Source organism: Chiloscyllium plagiosum, unplaced genomic scaffold, assembly GCF_037043375.1.
Source record: "Chiloscyllium plagiosum isolate Xiang-an unplaced genomic scaffold, Cpla_swu_hap1 HiC_scaffold_29, whole genome shotgun sequence".
Classification (NCBI taxonomy): domain Eukaryota; kingdom Metazoa; phylum Chordata; class Chondrichthyes; order Orectolobiformes; family Hemiscylliidae; genus Chiloscyllium; species Chiloscyllium plagiosum.
The window spans coordinates 57,478,838-57,499,828 of NW_028270167.1; positions in this window are offsets into that span (position 1 = coordinate 57,478,838).

A 20,991-nucleotide genomic window follows, 5' to 3' on the forward strand; every position below is an offset into this window, starting at 1 on the left:
TTTACCACAAGGGGGTGTGTTCTGGTCTGGACTGGGGGAGACAAAAGGGGGGAAAAGATGTGGAGGGGAGCTGCTGCACAGTCTGATCCCACAGGTATCACTTCCTCCCTCTTTCTCACTCCAGCTCCAGGGACTGAGGGAGGGGTGGAGGGAGAATGGGGGTGTGAAGGGGGCGGGAGAGACAGAGAGAGAGAGAGAGAGAGAGTAGTGAAAGAGAGCGCTGACTATCCCAGTGGAAGGTTCATTGGGTTAAAATGGATTTGAGGACTGGGATTAAAGGAACCGGGGCTTTGGGATTGTGACACAAACTGGTTACACCCCCAGGATCTGGGAGGAAGGACTCCCGGAGGAGGGAATGAATACCTTAACATGAGAAACTCTCTCCAAAGCCCCATTCTAATGTCAGAGTCATGTGCATAGGTCAGGGGGATAAAATGTGAGAAATCTGAGGACAGAGAGAAAGATCTTCGAGATGGAGACAGCGAGAGGGGGGATCACAAAGGAAGAGATTTCAGAGATAGAGAGAGAGGGGGGAGGAACAGAGACATTTCGGAGATGGAGAGAGTAAGAGGGGGAACAGAGAGAGGGAGGAAAGAGAGATCAGAGATGGAGACAGCGAGAGGAGAGAACAGAGAAAGAGAGAGAGAGAGATCTCACATGGAGAGAGCACAAGACGGGGAACAGAGAGCGCAGGGCACAGTGCAGGAAGGGGGAATGTTTGGAATTTGTTCAAAAGGAGGATTTCTCCCTCTTGTACAGGAGACAGAATCAAACCCTTAACCAGCATCAGGGACACACACCATCTGTCTGTGGTTACACGGCTGCTCGTGGGATCATGCTGTGTGTGTTTCAAGCAAGCATCTGGTTAAAAGCTCCATTGTGATCTATATATTTCGATGATGGAGATGCCGGTGTTGGACTGGGACAACACCAGGTTCTAGTGTAACGGGATTCTCTGAAAGCGAGTGTTGTGTGATGTTTAACGTTATATATCGATATCTATAGACACAGAGGGAGGGGAGGAGGGGCTGATGTGTTTTTGGGGGCGTTTATGTGAGGGTCTGGTTATATTTGGATGGAGAAAGAACACTGCATTAAAAGATTTCTTCTTTTTAATCTGTCATTCAATCCTGGGGAAAGTCGGGGGGCAAGTCGATGGGGGAAGTCGAGGGGGGAAAAGTCGAGGGGGGGAGTTTGAGGGGGGATGTCGAAGGCGGAACTCGAGGGGGGAAAGTCAAGGGGGGATGCCGGGGGGCATGTCAACGGGGGTATGTCGAGGGGGGAGGACTGTGTACACCAGCCCAGTGCATTGATCTGTAAACCAGGAGCAGTTACCCTCCCAGCATGTAGAACTGTGTACATCCCCCCCCCCCCAGTGCATTGCTCAGTAACACTGTGTTAGATCCCTGCCCAGCGTGGGGAAACTTGCAGCCCATGCTGGAAGTGAGAGGATGTACAGCTCCCATCCATTTACAACTCCTTATCTCCATTGTGCCATGACAAGAGGGTGTTGTGGGTGTGAACATCACTGCCAGAGAGAGAGATGGTGGGGGAATCAGTTTAAATATCACCACATGGGAGGGGTTTGGGGTATAGACAGAGATGGGGAAACTGAGAGACATTGTCAAGGAAGGATGTGTTCCCAGGTTGCAGAATGCTGAATTGTAGACACTTCGATAACATCCTGTTACATGAGTCTGTCTTACCAGGAAAGATGGGAAAAAGGGTTATTGGTGTGAGGTGAAATGATGGAGAGTTTTGGATGTACATTTGTTCTACAGCTTTGTAAATGGGACTGGTTTTAACAGAGTCCAATACTCATTGGGTTGAATCTAACAATAGTTTGTCTCAGTGACATTTGCATTGAGTGTGACAGAGGGATTGTCTGTACGAGGCTGAGCTAGTTTCCTGGTGCTATCTTATCGAACTCACCACATTAACCACCCACCCCACCCCATAGTGTCCCTCTCATTCAATACCAGCCTGATTCTCCCACCCATCATGGCGCGTGGTACTCACCATCGCCCGGATGCCCGTGGATATTCCCTGATCCCTGGCATTTGTGCAATCTTTAAAAGGCCAATGGGCACATGTTTTAGCTTTCTCTGTTCGGAGATGCCGTGCACAGTTTACCCCGAGCATGGCAGATAATGGGCAATTACACCACGGTTTGTCGATAGGGGCACGGAGGCCCTGGTGTATGGGCTAGTACAGAGGGAGACCATTCTCTTCCCAGAGAGGGTCACACCACCAGACCCACTGAAGTTTGTCTGAGCTTCCCACCCAGCTCAGTGCAGTATCTGCAGTCTGAAGAAATGTCCAGCAATACGGGGCAAGCATCAATAACCTTCCCTGCTCTGTCAGCGTAAGGGTCACTGTATTCTCTCTGCTCCCTCACACTCACTGTATGTCTGTTATAGCACAATCCACCCCCCCCCCGCCGTGCACTCTCTCTCTCTCCCTCTCTCTCCTGCTCTCTCTCCCTCTCTTTCCCTCTCCCTCCCTCCCTCTCTCCACTTTACCCCCCTATACTAATAACACTGCTTGGATACAACATTATGGACTGACTCCCACCGGATTCCTCAGCATAACCCCGTCCCCCACCTACAAAAGCACTAACAACAGGGCCACCCACTCCCACCCTCCTTCCCTCCCTTTCTCCCATTCCAGGAGAAACAGCCTGGAATAGGACAGAAATGGCCAAGCCGGGTGGTGGAGTGCCCGATATCCGTTCCCTCACACCCCCCCCCCCCTCCCCATGTGGGGAGGACCCTGGTAGGAGTCGGAGAGGACTGGGACACCTCGTGTGGAGATGCTGAAACATCCACGTCCCACCGACCGAGTAAGGAGCAATGTTCAGTGAAGGGCAATTCTCACTTTAAACCCACTGGCAGCTCCGTTTCCCTCCGGCACAACTTAGAAGCCGTGGCCCTGATGCCATCTCCCTTTTGTGTCGAGCTGGTACAAATGGAATCCCCACGGTCTCGGTGGGCAGGAGGGTGGGCTCACAATACATCGTCACCACCACGTCCCAATGATTCGGGTGACCATCCTCCAAGCTGGATTTCGGGACAGGCAGCAGAGGAAAGTGGCCGAGCAGAGGCTGATAGCTAAGTTCGGTACCCATCAGGAGGGCCTCAACCGGGACCGTGTGTTCATGTCACATTACAGGTGATCACCATTGCACTACACACACACACATACACACACATATTCCTACACACACACACTCTCACAAACACACGGACACAGGTGCACACAGACGCACACACACACCCTTAAAGACACACACACTCCCACACATGCACCCCCTCAGGACTTAAAACACTGCACTCACTACACACACACACACACTTTCTCACACTCACAACCCCCACCCCAGACAGACACACACACAGACAGACAAAGACCCATATGCACACATATACAACATATAGTTTGCTCAAAAACTACATACATTCATGTCGAACTCTGAGCTCAAAAACTGCATGAATTTATGTAAAACTCTGTTATCTCACTTTTTAGATTGGAATCAATCTAAAAATCAGGTCATAGACAGAGAACACGGGGGGCTAACACCTTCAACATATTGTCTAGCTATCACCATTGTTAACAGCTAACCCGAGAATGCAACTTTAAAAAAAGGGTTTTGTGATTTACACATGAAAGAAGTGAAACTGTCAATGTATTCCAACAGATGAAAGGCTTAACAGACAATCAATTTGTCAATGTATAATTTCAGTTGCATCACACTGCAATTTTTTGCTATAAATTCTGTGTTTTGATCGAGCCCTCCCCAATCACCTGATGAAGGAGCGTCGCTCCGAAAGCTAGTGTGCTTCCAATTAAACCTGTTGGACTATAACCTGGTGTTGTGTGATTTTTAACTTTGTACCTCCCAGGAAGGGAGCATGGATACTCCATCCTCCACCTCCTCCTGTAAACAGCTCAGATACTGAACCTAATCTCTGATAGTTACTGCTCTCACCACTTGTCCTGACATCTTCAACAATCTGTGCTCATATACACACAGAACCTTCTGTTCCTGCAGTCCCTTTATAACGGTACAACCTGTATTAAACTGCCTTTCAATGTCCTTCCTACCAAAGTACACTACTCTGCACTGATCCTCATCTGCCTTACACCTGAACACTACTCCAACATATCACTGTCCTGTTAGAGTTCCACACTGTCCTCCATAGAATTCAGAGTTCTTTCAGGTTCGGTGCCATCTACAAACATTGAGAGTGTTATAGTGTCACAGTCCCCATGAAACAACTGAAATCCTGCCCCACATACACAAGTATGAGCAAGTGAAATATTGCTATATTCTCACGGACAGAGTCGAATAATGACCTGCTGTCAATGGAGCAACAAAAATCCTGACACATACTGGACAGAATAGATGAAATATTGACAAACCACAGAGCAAGAGAATCAGATAGGTTCAACTTATCGATATTAATCAGGGTATAATGTGATGAAGTTGAAAGTGTTTACTGTACCTTTAAGAGAGAGGGAATGCTGCTCTGAACTAAGAGCTTACAAGCACCTTTGGTATGAGAGGATGGCAGACCCAGAAACAGTATATTGCTGTAGAGCTGGAGTCAGGTAATAAGCAGTTTAGAGAAAGAGGGTCTCAGAGTTGTGAATAGTTGATGTAAAATGTTCACTTTCAGAGTGAAAGAAATAAATTGATGTTTTTATTTAAACAGTGGGATTTGGTAGATCTGTCACTCATATTTTAACAGTTTACGTGGCGAATTGAGTATTTATTTATGTTTCATTTAAATTACCAGATGAGCTTACCGCCGTGTCCTAACCATCCCCGTGTGTGTATCTGTGTGTCTCTGTGTGGGGCAGGTCTGGCAGTCTCTGTGGTGCTCAAAGTGATGCAATGCCACCCTCTGCTGGCCTCCACGCGCCACTGCACAGACATTGGCAGAGGGTGAAAACCAACAGGGATTCATTTTTAGATGGGGAGGGAGAGGGAAACTGCTCGCAGCACCATCCAAACTGATGTCTTATCCACGGACTGATCTAAATGCCCTTTAAAAGTTGTAAGTGTCCCTGCTTTCACCACTTCCTCTGGAAGTTCATTCCACACAAAAGCCAGATTCTATCTAACATGACTTTTGTAAATCTTTTTCCTCGTACCTTAAAATATCTCTCAGTTTTGAATCCCCAACTCTAAGGAAAAGACATCAGCCCTTCAGCTTATCTGTAACCCTCATGATTTTATAAACCTCTGTAAAATTACCCCTTAATCTCATCCTCTCCAGTGAAAAATGTCCCAGCATACCCAGCGTCTCCTTATAGCTCACTCCCTCCTTTCCCAACAACATCCAGGTTAATCTGTTCTCAACCCTCTCCAGCTTAATAATATCCACGTCAGTCATATCAAAGTGAATAGTCAAGGTGTTTTCTCAGGGTACGTGGAGTCCAAAACTAGAGGACATAGGCTTAAGGTGAGGGGAAATATTAAAGTGACCTAAGGGGCAGCTTTTTCACCCAGAGGGTGGCGTGCCTCTGGAATGAGCGGGCAGGATGACCAGACTGGATACAATATTCCAGAAGAGGTCTCAAAAATAGAACATAGAACATAGAACATAGAAGAATACAGCGCAGTACAGGCCCTTGGGCCCTCGATGTTGCGCCGATCCAAGCCCACCTAAACTACACTAACCCACTATCCTCCATATACCTATCCAATGCCCTCTTAAATGCCCATAAAGAGGGAGAGTCCACCACTGTTACTGGCAGGGCATTCCATGAACTAACGACTCGCTGAGTGAAGAACCTACCCCTAACATCAGTCCTATATCTACCCCCCCTTAATTTAAAGCTATGCCCCCTTGTAATACCCGACTCAATACGCGGGAAAAGGTTCATACTGTCGACCCTATCTAACCCCCTAATCATCTTGTACACCCTCAACATGACGTCCCAATTCTGATACTCAAAGGTCTGACCGATGAAGACAAATGTGTTAAACACCTTCTTAACCACACTATCTAAATGAGATGGAAATGTTAAAGAATTAAATCTGACGGCTTAGGTCTCTGTTCTACAACACTGCCAAAGGCCCTACTTTTAATTGTATAGATCCTGCTCGCATTCATCCAAACTAAACTCCATCTGCCATCCCTCATCCCAGTGTGTGATTTTACTGCCACCTCACCCTCCCCCTTCAATTTTAAAATTCCCTCTCCCTCTCTAGGAGGCCTGCACACTCTGGCCTTTTTTTTTCACAAAGACCCTGAGCTTGGTTTGCCTTGTGTGGTTAGAGGGAGGAGGGAGAGATTGCTGACACAGTCCTTGGGGAGCAGAGGCTGGACAGTAATCATCGGCCAGGAAGAGGGGAGTCACACGTTAGAGTTGGGTAAGAGTGATCGGTGTTTTGTGACCAGAAATTAAGCTCTTCCTTCGTCTCTGGTGTTCAGTAATAAATATCCATTTGAGACCCTTCATTGGGCAGAGTGTGGCTGCAGCATTTCTTTCCCTAATATTGCAGACTACAGATAATAGCGATTAAAGATGTTCATAGTTAATTTGGATAGCACAGCACATACACTCAACATTCTACAGTTGAGACAAATATCTTGCATTTGTTTAACAATACAAAGTGTTGTGTGTAGTTCAGTAATGGTAACCTGATTATAATAAATCCACACCGAGCTGAAAGTGGGAACTAAAATATGACCCAAAATCTGGGTATGGTAGTGTAGTGGGTACTGTCCCTGCCTCTGAGCCAGAACTCAGGATTTGATTCAAATTCCTGAACTTGTATGATAGCGTTCCTAGCTCTGGACTAGAAGGCCTGGATTTAAGTCCTACCTGTTGCAGAGGTATGTCACAGCAGGTCAGAACAGGCTGATGAGCAAACACACAGGAGAATACTGTTACAGCTTTATGGGTATTGCTAGTGTCCCTACCTCCGGGCACAAAGGTCTGGGTGTAAAGCCCACAGAGGTGTCTCATGATACATCTGAGCAAACTGATTAAAATGGATTTAGAATTGTGACTTGATGGAGAAGGAAGAGCTGTCAGTATTGCATTTCAGAATTTAGGCAAAGGATGAAAGAAAGTGCAGTTATTCGTGTTGATTGAAGTCACATTTCGCAGCAGTAAAGGTTTATAAAATCAGAACGGTCCTGGATAGGGTGAGTAGACAGGGCTTTACCCCAGTTTTGGGGCGACCAAAACTAGAGGGCATTGGTTGAAAGTGAGAGGGGAAAAGTTTTGATGAGACCTAAAGGGCACTTTTTCACGCAGAGAGTGGTGTGCGTATGGAATGAGCTGCCAGAGGAAGTGGTGGAGGCTGGTACAACTGCAGCATTTAAAAAGCATTTGGATGCTGTCAGACCTGCCGAGCTTTTCCAGCAATTTCTGCATTTGTTAAAAAATGCATGCATTTTAACACAGGTATTCTGAATAGATTAAATATTTTTTTAATGACGCAGGGCCATGTAAACATATTTCAAATCGGCCGAGACCATTTTCTGCTAATGATATGGCTCTGTGTATGACAATAGCAATAATGCACCTACATGGAACAGGGAATGTGATGGAGTCATAGTTTGACAATGTACACGGAGACCTCACATGGTCCAGTTTGGGAAAGGATGTTATTATTGTGTGATTCAACTCAGAGAGGGAGAAAATGCAATCTTCCTGAGAAGGAACGGCCTATTGCACTCTCCCTCCTTCATTGTCCCTCATCACAGCAATGTGTGCGAGCTAAAACAAACTCCACAGCCATCATTACCGTTTTTATTTTTATAGAATCCCTGCAGTGTTGAAACAGGCCCTTCGGCCCAACAAGTCCATACCAACCTTTCCAACCCATTCCCCTATATTTACCCCTGACCAATGCACCTAACCTAGAATTCTCTGAACACTACGGACAATTTAGCATGACCAATCCACCGAACCTACACAGTTTGAACTGTGGTAGGAAACGGAATCACCCATTAGAAGCTCACACAGACAAGGGGAGAATGTGCAAACTCCACACAGACAGTCACCCAAGGCTGGAATCGAACCCAAGTCCCTGGTGCTGTGAGGCAGCAGTGCTAACCACCGTGCTACCCTTTGGTGCTCCCTGACCAGAATTCATTGGAATCTACTCACTGCCTAAAGCAAACGGAATATAGCCAAATCCAACTCTCCCAGGATGGAATCCCATTGCTAAAAGCTGTGTGAGTACAATATCTTCAGAAGCAGAATAACGTTTTGGACAATCTCAATTTTTACTTTTGTCATGAGTTCCATTAATATCTGGACAAAGTTCTTTCAAATTAAAATTACAGAAATTTTGTTAATGTGTGTATGTGTGTGTGTTTGTGTTTGTGTGTGTGTGTGTGTGTACACGTGTTTGTGTGTGTGTGGACGTGTGTGTGTGTGTGTGTACGTGTGTGTTTGTTTGTGTGTTTGTGTGTGTATGTGTTTGTATGTGTGTACGTGTGTGTGTGTGTTTTGAAAGGGAAGTATTAGACCATAAGACCATAAGACATAGGAGTGGAAGTAAGGCCATTCGGCCCATCGAGTCCACTCTGCCATTTAATCATGGCCGATGGGCATTTCAACTCCACTTACCCGCATTCTCCCCGTAGCCCTTAATTCCTTGTGACATCAAGAATTTATCAATCTCTGCCTTGAAGACATTTAGCGTCCCAACCTCCACTGCACTCTGCGGCAATGAATTCCACAGGCCCACCACTCTCTGGCTGAAGAAATGTTTCCGCGTTTCTGTTCTGAATTGACCCCCTCTAATTCTAAGGCTGTGTCCATGGGTCCTAGTCTCCTCGCCTAACGGAAACAATTTCTTAGCGTCCATCCTTTCCAAGCTATTGATTATGTATTTGCAATACCCAAACAGTTTGCCATTCATCGTTCCACCATAGTTTGAGTAACATTGCTCTGGATCATAAAAGTGTTGTTTTAGCAGATTAAAGAAACTAGCCTGACTTGTTACTAAAACTGACCCTGACCCAGTCTGAGACCGATATGATCGGCCATATCACCGACCTGGTTACATTTAACATTTGTTGTGAGCAGTGGAGGAGTGGGACTAGAAAAGGAAACAGTGACCCAAAAAACCGTGGAACTATAGACCCCTGAGCCTGATGTCAGTGTTGGATAAGTTGTTGGAGGGGATTCTGAGGGAGAGCATTTGCATACATTAGGGAAAGCAAGGGCTGATCGGGGTAGACAACGTGGCTTTCTGCATGAGAAATCATGTCTCATTAATACGGTTGAGTTTTTTGAAGAGATAACAAAGAAGATTGATGAAGGCAGTTTGGTAGACATTGTCTATATGGACCTCAGCAAGGTGTTCATTTAAAGAACAAAGAGCAAAGAAAATTTATAGCCCAGGAACAGGCCCTTCAGCCCTCCAAGCCTGAAACGATCCAAATGTACTGTCTAAATCTGTCGGTCAATTCCTAAGCATCTGTATCCCTCTGCTCCCCACCGACTCATGCATCTGTCCAGACTTATTTTAAATGAAGCGACAGTGCCTGCCTCTACCACCTCTGCAAGCAACACGTTCCAAATGCCCACCACCCTCTGTGTGAAGTACTTACCGTGTGTATCCCCCTTAAACATTCCACCTCTCATCTTGAAAGCACGACCTCTCATTACTGAATCCTTCACCCTGGGAAAAAGCCCCTCTCTATCCACACTGTCTATACCCTTCATGATTTTGTAAACGTCAATCAAGTCCCACCTCAATCTTGTTTTTCCCAGTGAAAATAAACCTAACCTCCTCAGCCCCTCTTCATAGCAAGTATTTCATTCTGATTGGTAGACAAATGAGTAAGTTTCAGTCACATGGGATATAGAAGCAGCTAGTCACAATTGGCTTGAAGGAAGAGGGATATTTTTCAGACTGGAGGCTTGTGAGCAGTAGTGTGCTGTAAGAATCAGTTCTGAGTTCACTGCATTTCATCATTTATGTAAAGGATTTAGATGTGAATATTGGGGCCATAATTAGTAAGGTTACAGATGACATCAGAAAGGTGGTGTAGTAGATTATCTCAGAGTACAACGAGACCACAATTAGATGGGACAAAGGGCAAGGAGTGAGAGATGAAGTTAAATTTAGATAATTACGAGGTTTTGCATTTTGGGAATGCAAACCAGGGCAGAAATTATACACTTGATGGTAAGGTCCTGGGGCGTGTTGTGAAACAAAGGGATAGGGCTGCAGGTACATTGTTCCTTGAAAGTGGAGTCGCAGGTAGACAGAGTGGGACAGAACACATTTGGCACATTTGCCTTAATCAGTCACAGCATACAACTCGGTTTTCTGCAGAAAAGTCTTACACACAGATGTTCCAGGACTGGTAGTTTGAGCTTTAGGGAGAGGTTGATTAGGTTGAGGTGTTTCTCCCTGGAGTGTCAGAGATTGAGGGGTGACATTATAGAGGTTTATAAAACAGCAGGGGCATGGATATTCTGAACAGCCACGTTCTGTTCCCCAGGATAGGGGAGTCCAGAACATGAGAGCATAGTTTGAATGTGAGAGGGCGAATGATTTAGAAGGGACCTGAAGATAAATGTTTCACACAGAGAGTGGTGTGTGTACAGAAAGTGCTGTCAGAGGAAGTGCTGAAGGCGGTTACAATCGCACATTTAAAAAGTATCTGAAAGAGGAGGGATATTGGCCAATTGCTGGCACATGGGACTGGATCAGATTTGATATCTGATCGGAATGAACAGGTTGGACTAATGGGTCTGCTTTCGTTCTGCATGACTCTCTGATTCTATAAGAGGGATGACGAATAATTCTGAAAAGATATTTCAAGTGGTAATTCTCTTCACTGGAAGGTTATCGTGCCTCCATGCTCGCGTTGATTGAAAGCTGGGTTAGGTAAATATTTGACAGAGAAGTGAGTCATGCATGATGGGATATAGACAGGAAAGTGGAGCTGAGACCCTTACCTGATCAGCCACAATCTTAGCGCCTGGTGCAGAAGGCTCAAAGTATCTAATGACCCACTCCTGCTCCTCAGTCCCATGTTTCTGTGTTCCATTCAGCCCATTAAACCTGCTAGACAGGAGCAGTTGGAGGCGACTTACTGCTATAAACTGGTGCACAGAAATAGAGGAGACTATTCAGCCCTTCAAATCTGTCCCACACACTTTGAGGTGATTTGGGAAATGTAATTGGAAAACCCAGGCACGGGTATGAAAGAGGCCCCTCATCTCTCTTTACAGAGATTCCCCTCCCTGCAGCTTCTGCTTCATTTGTTGGTCGTGTTGTAGACCCAGATTCACTGTGAATACAGCTCCTATACCTCACCCAGAGATGGCTCACAAAATGCTCTGGTCTCCCTGACTGCAATATGCAATAACAGACCATTCATGAAAATAACACCCACTAACTTTCCAATAACAGAATGTGAGAAAATCAGAAACAGGGGCAGGTCGTTCACTCCCCAAACCTGCCTTGTCTTTCACTAAGATTGTGGCTGATCTGCTCTCAGTCTGAAATCCTCTTTAATACCCAATTCCTCATAGCCCTCACCTCTCTGACAGATCAATATCCATCTACCTCCTCTTCAAATAATTTCAGTCATCTCACTCCCTGAACACTCTTGAGAACAGAAGTCCTGACATTCAATTCCACCTGCTTGAAGAAAACACTTGCTGCTCCTATATCATGGTTTATTGATATGAACAAAAGAGTTTGAGACAAGGGTTCAGGTAATAATGACTGTCCCTGATATCAAGGCAGTGGTTGCCTTCTGTTGACATCAAGGAGCTTAACAAAACTGGACTTAATGGGAATCAGAGTAAACTCTCCAGTGTTTGGAGTCAAACATGGCACATAGGAAGATGGTCATCATCTCAGTCCTGGGTCACCTCTGTGGGAGATCCTCAAGGTAGCTTCCTCTTCACAAACAGCTTCAGCTGCTTTATCAATGTCTCCCATCCCCACCCTCCCCATCAGAAGATCAGAAGTCGGGATGGTCACTGAAGATTCCACAATGTCCCCCATCCGCTCCTGAACTGGTCTGTGTCCATGTGCAGCAAGATCCAGACTCCATTGAGAGTTGTGCTGTTAACGTGTCAGTAACATTCATGTAACAGCACTGCCTGACACTGCATATTGCCACAGTAAAATAAGAGCTCATTCAGCACCTCACACTGGTTTCACAGAAATATGAGGAAGTCATTCAGCCCATTGACATTATTGGAGGAGAACAGGGACAGCCCATTCAGTGCCTCCAGCTCATTACTCAGGAAGAGAAGGAGTCTAGTGTGATGGACCACATCAGAGCCCCTCGAAAATATTGCAAGGCAATAGCCTAGATTCTAATGTTTTCTTATTTTAAAGGAAATGTAAATGGTCTGTTCCAGATGCAATGTGACAGCATCAAGAGAAAATTCAGTGTGAGTAGCAGCCAGGAGACATTCCCTGAAGCTTCCAACTCTGTGGAGACCCCAATAGTTTCTGATGTTGTTGAGAAACCAAAACCCAGAGATCCTAATCTGTGAGAGCTGGCCACACCCATTCAGGCTGCACTAAAATAAGCCTAAAGCCTCGCCAGCTGTTACTCAAGTGGTCTTAACTAGCCAGCTTGGTTACAATCGTTCAACTCTCTCATAAAAGAAAGCCGGACAAAATAACCTCTTAAAGCTACAGCATCATCACACTTGTCAGTACATCGAGCTGTCAAACAGGAGCCAGGGGTAACCAGTCAGGCCCTTGTCCCTCTCCAATTGGACGAGGGAGAAGCCAGTCAGTCCCTTGAGTCACTTAGGCAGGAACAGTAGGAGGCCATTCCCACCTTAATGCACTTACACGGGGGCAGAATGTGGTAATTGATGGTGATTCCTGATGAACGTCTTTTCCCGAAACTCCTGCTTCTCGGATGCTGCCTGACCTGCGGTGTTTTTCCAGCAATCGACGCTCTACTCTCATCCTGGATTAGTGGTGCTGGAACGGCACAGCAGTTCAGGCAGCATCAGAGGCGCAGTAAAATCGACGTTTCGGGCAAAAGCCCTTCGAGGAGGCAAACTTCTTCAAGGCAGGCATCTTGCAAGAGGATTCGCAGTAGGGTTAAAAACAACTAGGTTAAAAACAATGACTGCAGTTGCTGTAAACTCTGATCTCCAGCATCGGCAGTCTAAAGTTTCTCCTAAATGATGCTCCAACATGATGAACAAGTGGAGCAGAGGCTTCACAGACGGACTGTTCCACGTTGTTCCTCGTGGCTCCATTGCTTATGATACACACGTGGGACTAAAACGTGGTTTTCTAGTGGTGAGCAGAGAAGCCATATGTCTTGTGTGAAGTCTGAAGAAGGCATCTTCCATCTCCGAGAAAACAGCCTGGTGTTCTTTATGCAGGGCTGAAGCTGGTGGGAATGGCTACCTATTTCAGATGGAAGGTATTGTGGCTGCTGTTGGGAATTGTAAGCAACATGGCGTTCAGTACAGTTACACATGCCGACTGCACAATAACGTGGGGAGAGTTAATTAAGGCATATAAACTCTTAGGATAGTCACGTTAGACTGATGAATGGACTCTCTATGTTCAAATAATGCTGATCTTGTTCATGTTGATCTTGACTAGTGCACGTCCCGTGCAGTGTAACCTGTATGCCTTACTCTGTCCAAGTCTATTTCCACCCTATGATCTGTCTGGCCATGCTTACTATGATCTGCCTCCACTGCTCATAAACAAAGTGTTTCCCTGTACTGAGGTACACATGACAATAAATCAAACCAATCAATCCTGGGTAAAGTATGGAATTTCTCTCCCTTTCAGTGTCTCTTTTGGAAATAAGTGATCGCTGCCACTCCTCGCGTTTCAGCACCATTTCCTCGCCTCTCACAGCTCTACAGATTAAACACTCAGCTTATTCACTCTATCCTCATGTTACCATCACCTGTGTCTGTGGTAAGGAGATCATTCCTCACAAAGGAGATCAAATCTGTACAGAGTGCCTCAAATGCTCACTCAGCAAAGCTCTAAAACTGCAGGAAGATGGCTTTACTTATGTATTCGAATCATCATACAATGAAGCACAGCATACCATTGTCTGCACCCATTACTTACACAGGGTTTGATTCAGTGCAGTCAGCATAGACTTGTGAGTAGGAGATCATGCTTCCCAAATTTGTTAGTATTCTTTGATTAAGTGACCAGCAAGGTTGACGAGGACAGAGCGGTAGACATAGTCTCTATGGATTTCAGTAACGCATTTGATAAAGCTCCACATGGCAGGCTGCTCAGGAAGGTTACATCGCGTGGAATGCTGGGGGAACTGGCCAATTGAATACACAGTTAGGTTGTTGGTAGGAAGCAGAGGGTTCAGTGGAAGGATGCTTGTCAGACTGGAGGCTGGGTCTATAGCTGTTTGTTATCTATGATTATCTATGATTATCTGTGACTGCAGACACATAGACCTGGGATAAAACTTTTCAATGATCTCTGAATCAGCCAAGCAAGACACTCTATTGTATCAAATTGCTCTGAGGTCTGAAAGGATAAACCTGGACAGAAAACCTGACCCCAGCCTCAGTATCGGAAAAAGGGGACGGGAAACACAGTCCTGTTGACACTGCAGAGACCTCCTTCCTAACATCTGAGAGCTTGTGACAACAATAGACTATAGACAATAGACAAAAGGTGCAGGAGTAGGCCATTCTGCCCTTCGAGCCTGCACTGCCATTCAATATGATCATGGCTGATCATTCCTAATCATTATCCTCTTCCTGCCTTATCTCCATATCCCTTGATTCCACTATCCTTGAGATCTCTATCCAACTCTTTCTTAAATGAATCCAGAAACGGGGTCTCCACTGCCCTCTGGGGCAGAGCATTCCACACAGCCACCACTCTCTGGGTGAAGACGTTTCTCCTCATCTCTGTCCTAAGTGGTCTACCCCGTATTTTTAAGCTGTGTCCTCTGATTCAGCACTCACCCATCAGTGGAAACATGTTTCCTGCTGCCAGAGTGTCCAATCTTTTCATAATCTTATATGTCTCAATCAGATCCCCTCTCAGTCTTCTAAACTCAAGGGTATACAAGTCCAGTCGCTTCAGTCTTTCAGTGTAAGGTAATCCCACCATTCCAGGAATTGACCTCGTGGACCTACGCTGCACTCCCTCAATAGCCAGAATGTCTTTCCTGAAATTTGGAGACCAGAACTGCACACAGTACTCCAGGTGTAGTTTCACCAGGGCCCTGTACAGCTGCAGAAGAACCTCTTTGCTTCTAGACTCAATTCCTCTTGTAATGAAGGCCAGCATGCTATTAGCCTTCTTCACCACTTGCTGTACCTGCATGCTGGACCTGCATGCTTACCTTACAAGAACACCCAGATCTCTCTGTACTGCCCCTTTACCTAAATTGATTCCATTGAGGTAGTAATCTGCCTTCCTGTTCTTGCCACCAAAGTGGATAACCATATATTTATCCACATTAAACTGCATCTGCCATGCATCTGCCCACTCACCTAACTTGTCCAGGTCACCTGGAATATTCTAACATCCTCATCACATTTCACCCTGCCACCCAGCTTTGTATCATCAGCAAATTTGCTAATGTTATTGCTGATACCATCTTCTATATCATTAACATATATTGTAAAAAAGCTGCGTTTCCAGAACAGGTCCCTGCGGTACCCCATTGGTCACTGCCTGCCATTCCGAAATGGAGCCGTTTATCACTGCCCTTTGTTTCCTATCAGCCAACCAATTTTCAATCCAAGCTAGTGCTTTGCCCCCAATACCATGCACCCTAATTTTTCTCACTAACTTCCTATGTGGGACTATATCAAAAGCTTTCTGTAAGTCCAAGTACACTACATCTAGATTAGATTAGATTACATTACAGTGTGGAAACAGGCCCTTCGGCTCAACAAGTCCACACCGACCCGCCGAAGCGAAACCCACCCATACCCCTACATTTACCCCTTACCTAACACTACAGGCAATTTAGTATGGCCAATTCACCTGACCCTGCACATCTTTGGACTGTGGGAGGAAACCGGAGCACCCGGAGGAAACCCACGCAGACACGGGGAGAACGTGCAAACTCCACACAGTCAGTCGCCTGAGGCGGGAGTTGAACCCGGGTCTCTGGAGCTGTGAGGAAGCAGTGCTAACTACTGTGCCACCGTGCCGGCGGGAGATCTACTGGATCTCCCTCGTCCATCTTCAGAGTTACATCTTCAAAGGTTTCCAGAAGATTAGTAAAGCATGATTTCCGCTTCATAAATCCACGCTGACTCTGACCTATCCTGTTACTACTATCCAGATGTGCCGTGATTTCATCCTTTATTTATCGACTCCAGCATATTTCCCACCACTGAGGTCAGACTAACTGGTCTATAATTTCCTGCTTTCTCTCTCCCACCTTTCTTAAGAAATGGTATAACATTAGCCATCCTCCAAACCGCAGGAAATGACCCTGATTCTATCGAACTCTGGAAAATAATCACCAACGCATCCACGATTTCCCGAGCCACCTCCTTCAGTACACTGGTATGTCGACCATCAGCCCCCGGGGACTTATCAACCTTCAGACCTAACAGTCTCTCCAACACCAAATCCTGGCAAACATAAATTCCCTTCAGTTCAGGTCCTTTAGCCACTGTTACCTCAGGGAGATTGCTTGTGTCTTCCCCAGTGAACACCGATCTGAAGTACCAATTTAATTCTTCTGCGATTTCTTTGTTCCCCGTAATATATTCCCCTGTTTCTGTCTTTAAGGGCCCAATTTTAGTTCTAAACATTTTTTTTGCCTTGCACATACCTAAAAAATCTTTTACTATCCTCCTTTATATTATTGACCAGTTTACCTTCGTACCTCATTTTTCCTCTGCATATTTCTTTCTTAGTAACCCTCTGTTGCTCTTTAAAAGCTTCCCAGTCCTCAGTTTTCCCACTTATCCTTGCTATGTTATACTTTTTCTCTTTTAACTTTATATGTTTCTTAACATCCCTCGTCAGCCGCGGCCACCCTTGCCTCCTCCTGGGATCTTTCATCCTTTTTGGAATGAACTGATCCTGCAACTTATGCATTATACACAGAAATATCCGCCATTGTTCCTCCCTGCTAAGGTATTGCACCATTGTCATCCCTGCTAAGGTATTGCACCATTGAACTTTGGCCAGCTCCTCCCTCATAGCTCCATAGTTCCCTTTATTCAACAGAAATGCTGTCACTTCCGACTGTACCCTCTCCCTCTCAAACATTTACAGAGCTTTCCCACAGACTGTACAGAAACATCAGGCATGGAGTGGCTATACAACACATTGAGCCTTCCTCATTATCGTTCCTGTTCAAACATCTCCACAATGCACTTATCCCACACAATGAATATATCCATTAATGTGATTAACCTTTGGAAGCTATAAAATAGGAAGTGCAGTAGTCCCTTTGGTCCATCGAGTTTGCAACACAATTCAATATAATGATGGCTTGCCCTTTATTTCCACACCGTACTCCTGCTCGCCCACCATTCCTTTTCTGTCTCTAAATCCTTATTTATATTCAGTGTCCTGGCTTCCAGGTTCGAGTGCATTCCCCAGGTTCACCAGTCGCTGAGTGCAGACATTTATTCTCATCTCATTGCAGAATGGCCTGTCTGTACCTAATACTGTGGCCCTTTATTTTAGACACCATAGCCTGGGGAATTATCATCGCTGCTTCCAATCCGTCTCACCCTGTCAGAGCTTTATATATCTCACTGAGATCTCCACCCATTTTCCTAAACCCCATGGAATGCAGGCCCAGTTGCCCCAAACTCTGCTCCCACAACAAGCCTGTCATCACAAAGATCAGTCTGGTTATCCTTCACTACTCTCCCTCAATGTCAGGGTTGTCCTTTATGAAGGTACAGAGACCAAACCTGCACACAATACTGCACAGTGTTTTAGATGGGGAGTCACCAAGGCCCTGTATAACTGCAGTACGACACCCTTACTCCTGGACCCAAATCCCCTTGGAATGAAGGTCAGCACACCATTGATCTTCCTAACTGCTTTCTTTCCTGCAATATTGCTTTCAGTGACTGGTGTACAGGGAGATCCAGATCCTTTGCAATGTTACAGCTCCCCACTTGGTGGGTCTATGTACCCTAGTCAGCGTGCCAATGCCATTCTCAGTATTGACTTCTGGCTTCAGAACTCACTGTGCTGCAGGGACCCCGGAGGGCTGCGCAGAAGGAAACAACAAAAAGGAGCATATGTCCCTTTGTATATCAACATGTTTCAAACAATCCCTTTTCAAACGATAGGCTTCCAATCTATTGTTCCCAACAAAGGGCACACCGTCACCTCTACCCACATTGCTCTCCATCTGCCACGTATTTGCCCATTCACTTCACTTGTCTTAGTCGCCTTGAAGCTTTTTTACAGCCTCCTCACCCACTCACAATCCAACATCCTTTAGTTCTGTCAGCAGGTTGGGATATATTGCATTTGATTCCCACAACCAAATGTTTAATGAGTATTGTGAACAGTCGGGGCCTGAGCACCGATCTCTATGATATCCCAGAAACCTTCCTCTGTTATTTTTTTAAAATAATATTTATTTCCTCAATCTCGGTGTCCCTGATTGGCTGTCCCTGGTTGCCCCTTGAGAAGGTGGTGGTGAGCTGCCTTGTTGAACCGCTGCAGTCCACTGTGGATTCAGTGACAGTAACACCGATGAATGCCAAGCAGCAGTGGTTAGATTGCATTTTAGTGCTGATGGTCACGGTGTGGCATTTGTGTGGCGTGAATATTACTTGCCACTTGTTAGCCTGGATACTGTCCAGATCTTGACGCATTTGGACATGGCCTGCTTCAGTATCTGAGGAGCCACAATCATTGCTTAACATTGTACAATCATTAGCGAACATCCCCACTTCAGACCTTATAATAGAGGCAAGGCCATTGATGAAGAAGCCCTGAAGATGTATGGGCCTAGGCCACTGCCCGAGCAACTCCTACAGAACTTGTCCTGGAGCTGAGTTGACTGGCCTTTATCAACCATAACCATCTTCCTACGTGTCAGTTATGATTCTAACCAGCGGGAAGTTTGCCCCGGAATCCCATTGATTCTAATCTTGCTAAGGCCCCTTGATGCCACACTTGGTCGAAGGCAACCTTGATTTAAAGGGCTATCACTCTCACCCCACCTCTGGAATTCAGCTCTTTTGTCCATGTTTGAATCAAGGTACTGAGATCAGGAGCTGAGTGGCCCTGGTGGAGCCTAAACTGGGCGTCATTGACCCGGTTATTGCTGAGCAGGTGCTGCTTAAAAGCACTAACACCTTCCACCACTTTACTGATGATCGAGAGTAGACTGATGGGGTGGTAACTGGCCGGATTGGATTTGTTCTGCTTTTCGTGCATAGGAGATATTTGGGGTAATGTTCGATGTACTTGGGGAAATGTCGTTGTTGTAACGGTATTGGAACAGCTTAGCTAGGGCAGTGACAAGGGCTGGAGAACAACTTTTCAGTACTATTGCCAGAATGTTGTCAGGGTATGTACCCGCTGGGGTATCCAGTGTCTCCAACTGAATCTGGATATCGCGTGGAGTGAACCAAATTGGCTGATGACTGGTAACTGAATTCCTGAGGACCATTGGAGGGGGCCGAGATGGATCATCCACTCAGCACTTCTGACTGAAGTTTGTTGCGAATGCATGAATGTTATCTTTTGTACTGATGTGCTGGGCTCTTCCATCATTAAGGATAAGGATACTTGTGGAATCTCCTCCTCCAATGACTTGTTTAATTGTCCATAACTATTCTCAACTAGAAGTGGAAGGATTGCAGAGTTTAGATCTGATCCGTTGCTTGTGGGATCACTTAGCTCTGTCTATCACTTATTGCTTATGTTGTTTGACACACAGGTCGTCCTGGTTCGTGGCTTCACCAGGCTGACACCTCATTTTCAGGTATGCCTAGTGCTGCTCCTGCCCTCCTGCATATGCCATTGAATCAAGGTTGATCCTCTGGCTTGATGGTAATTGTTGTGAGGGGGATATGCCAGGCCGTGAGGTTGTGCTGGAGTACAATTCTGCTGCTATCGATGACCCACAACACCTTATGGAAACCCAGATTTGAGCTGCTAGATCTGTTCTAATCTGTCCTATTTAGCACCGTGATAGTACCACCCAAAATGGTGGAGGTTATTCTCAATGTGAAAATGTGACTTTGTCTCCACAATGACTATGCGGTGGTCACTCTTACCCGATACATCATGGACAGATACTTCTGCAACTGTCAGATTAATCAGGCTGTGGTCAAATATGGCTTATCCATATTGATGGTTCCTTTAGCACCTGCCGCAGACCGAGTCGAGAAATTATATCCTTTCGGACCCAACCAGCTCAATCAGTAATGCTGCTGCTGAACCACTCTTTTTGTGGACATTGACATCCCCCACCCAGAGTACATTTTGTGCCTTTGCCACCCTCAGTGCTTCCTTCAAGTGTTGGTCAGCATGGAGGAGTACTGATTCATCAATTGAGAGAGGCTGGTACATGGTTATCAGCAGGAAGTTTCCTTTCCCATGTGTAAACTAACGCCATGAGACTTCATGGGATACAGAGTCACTGTTGAGGACTCCCAGAGCAATTCCCTTCCAACTGTATCCCACTGTGCCACCACTTCTGCTGTGTCTGTCCTGCTGGTGAAACAGGACATATCCAGGGAAGGTAATGGGGTGTCTGGGACATGGTCATACTCACAGAATCATACCTTAAAGACAATGTCAGGCTGTTGCTTCACAAGTCTGTTTATTTCTATTCACTGTTTCCTGCCAGCTATCCCATTCTAGAAGCATGTCCATATATTCGCCCCAATCCACTAAGATTTGATTTTGCAAACTGGGCTTGGAGCTTTACCAAAATTTTTCTGAAAATCCACGTGTTTTACATCCATTGCTTCTCTTTCATTTGTCTCCCAGTCACTTTCTCAAACATAATTCCCATTTCATAAATCTATGTTAGTGTTGTCTATGACCATTAC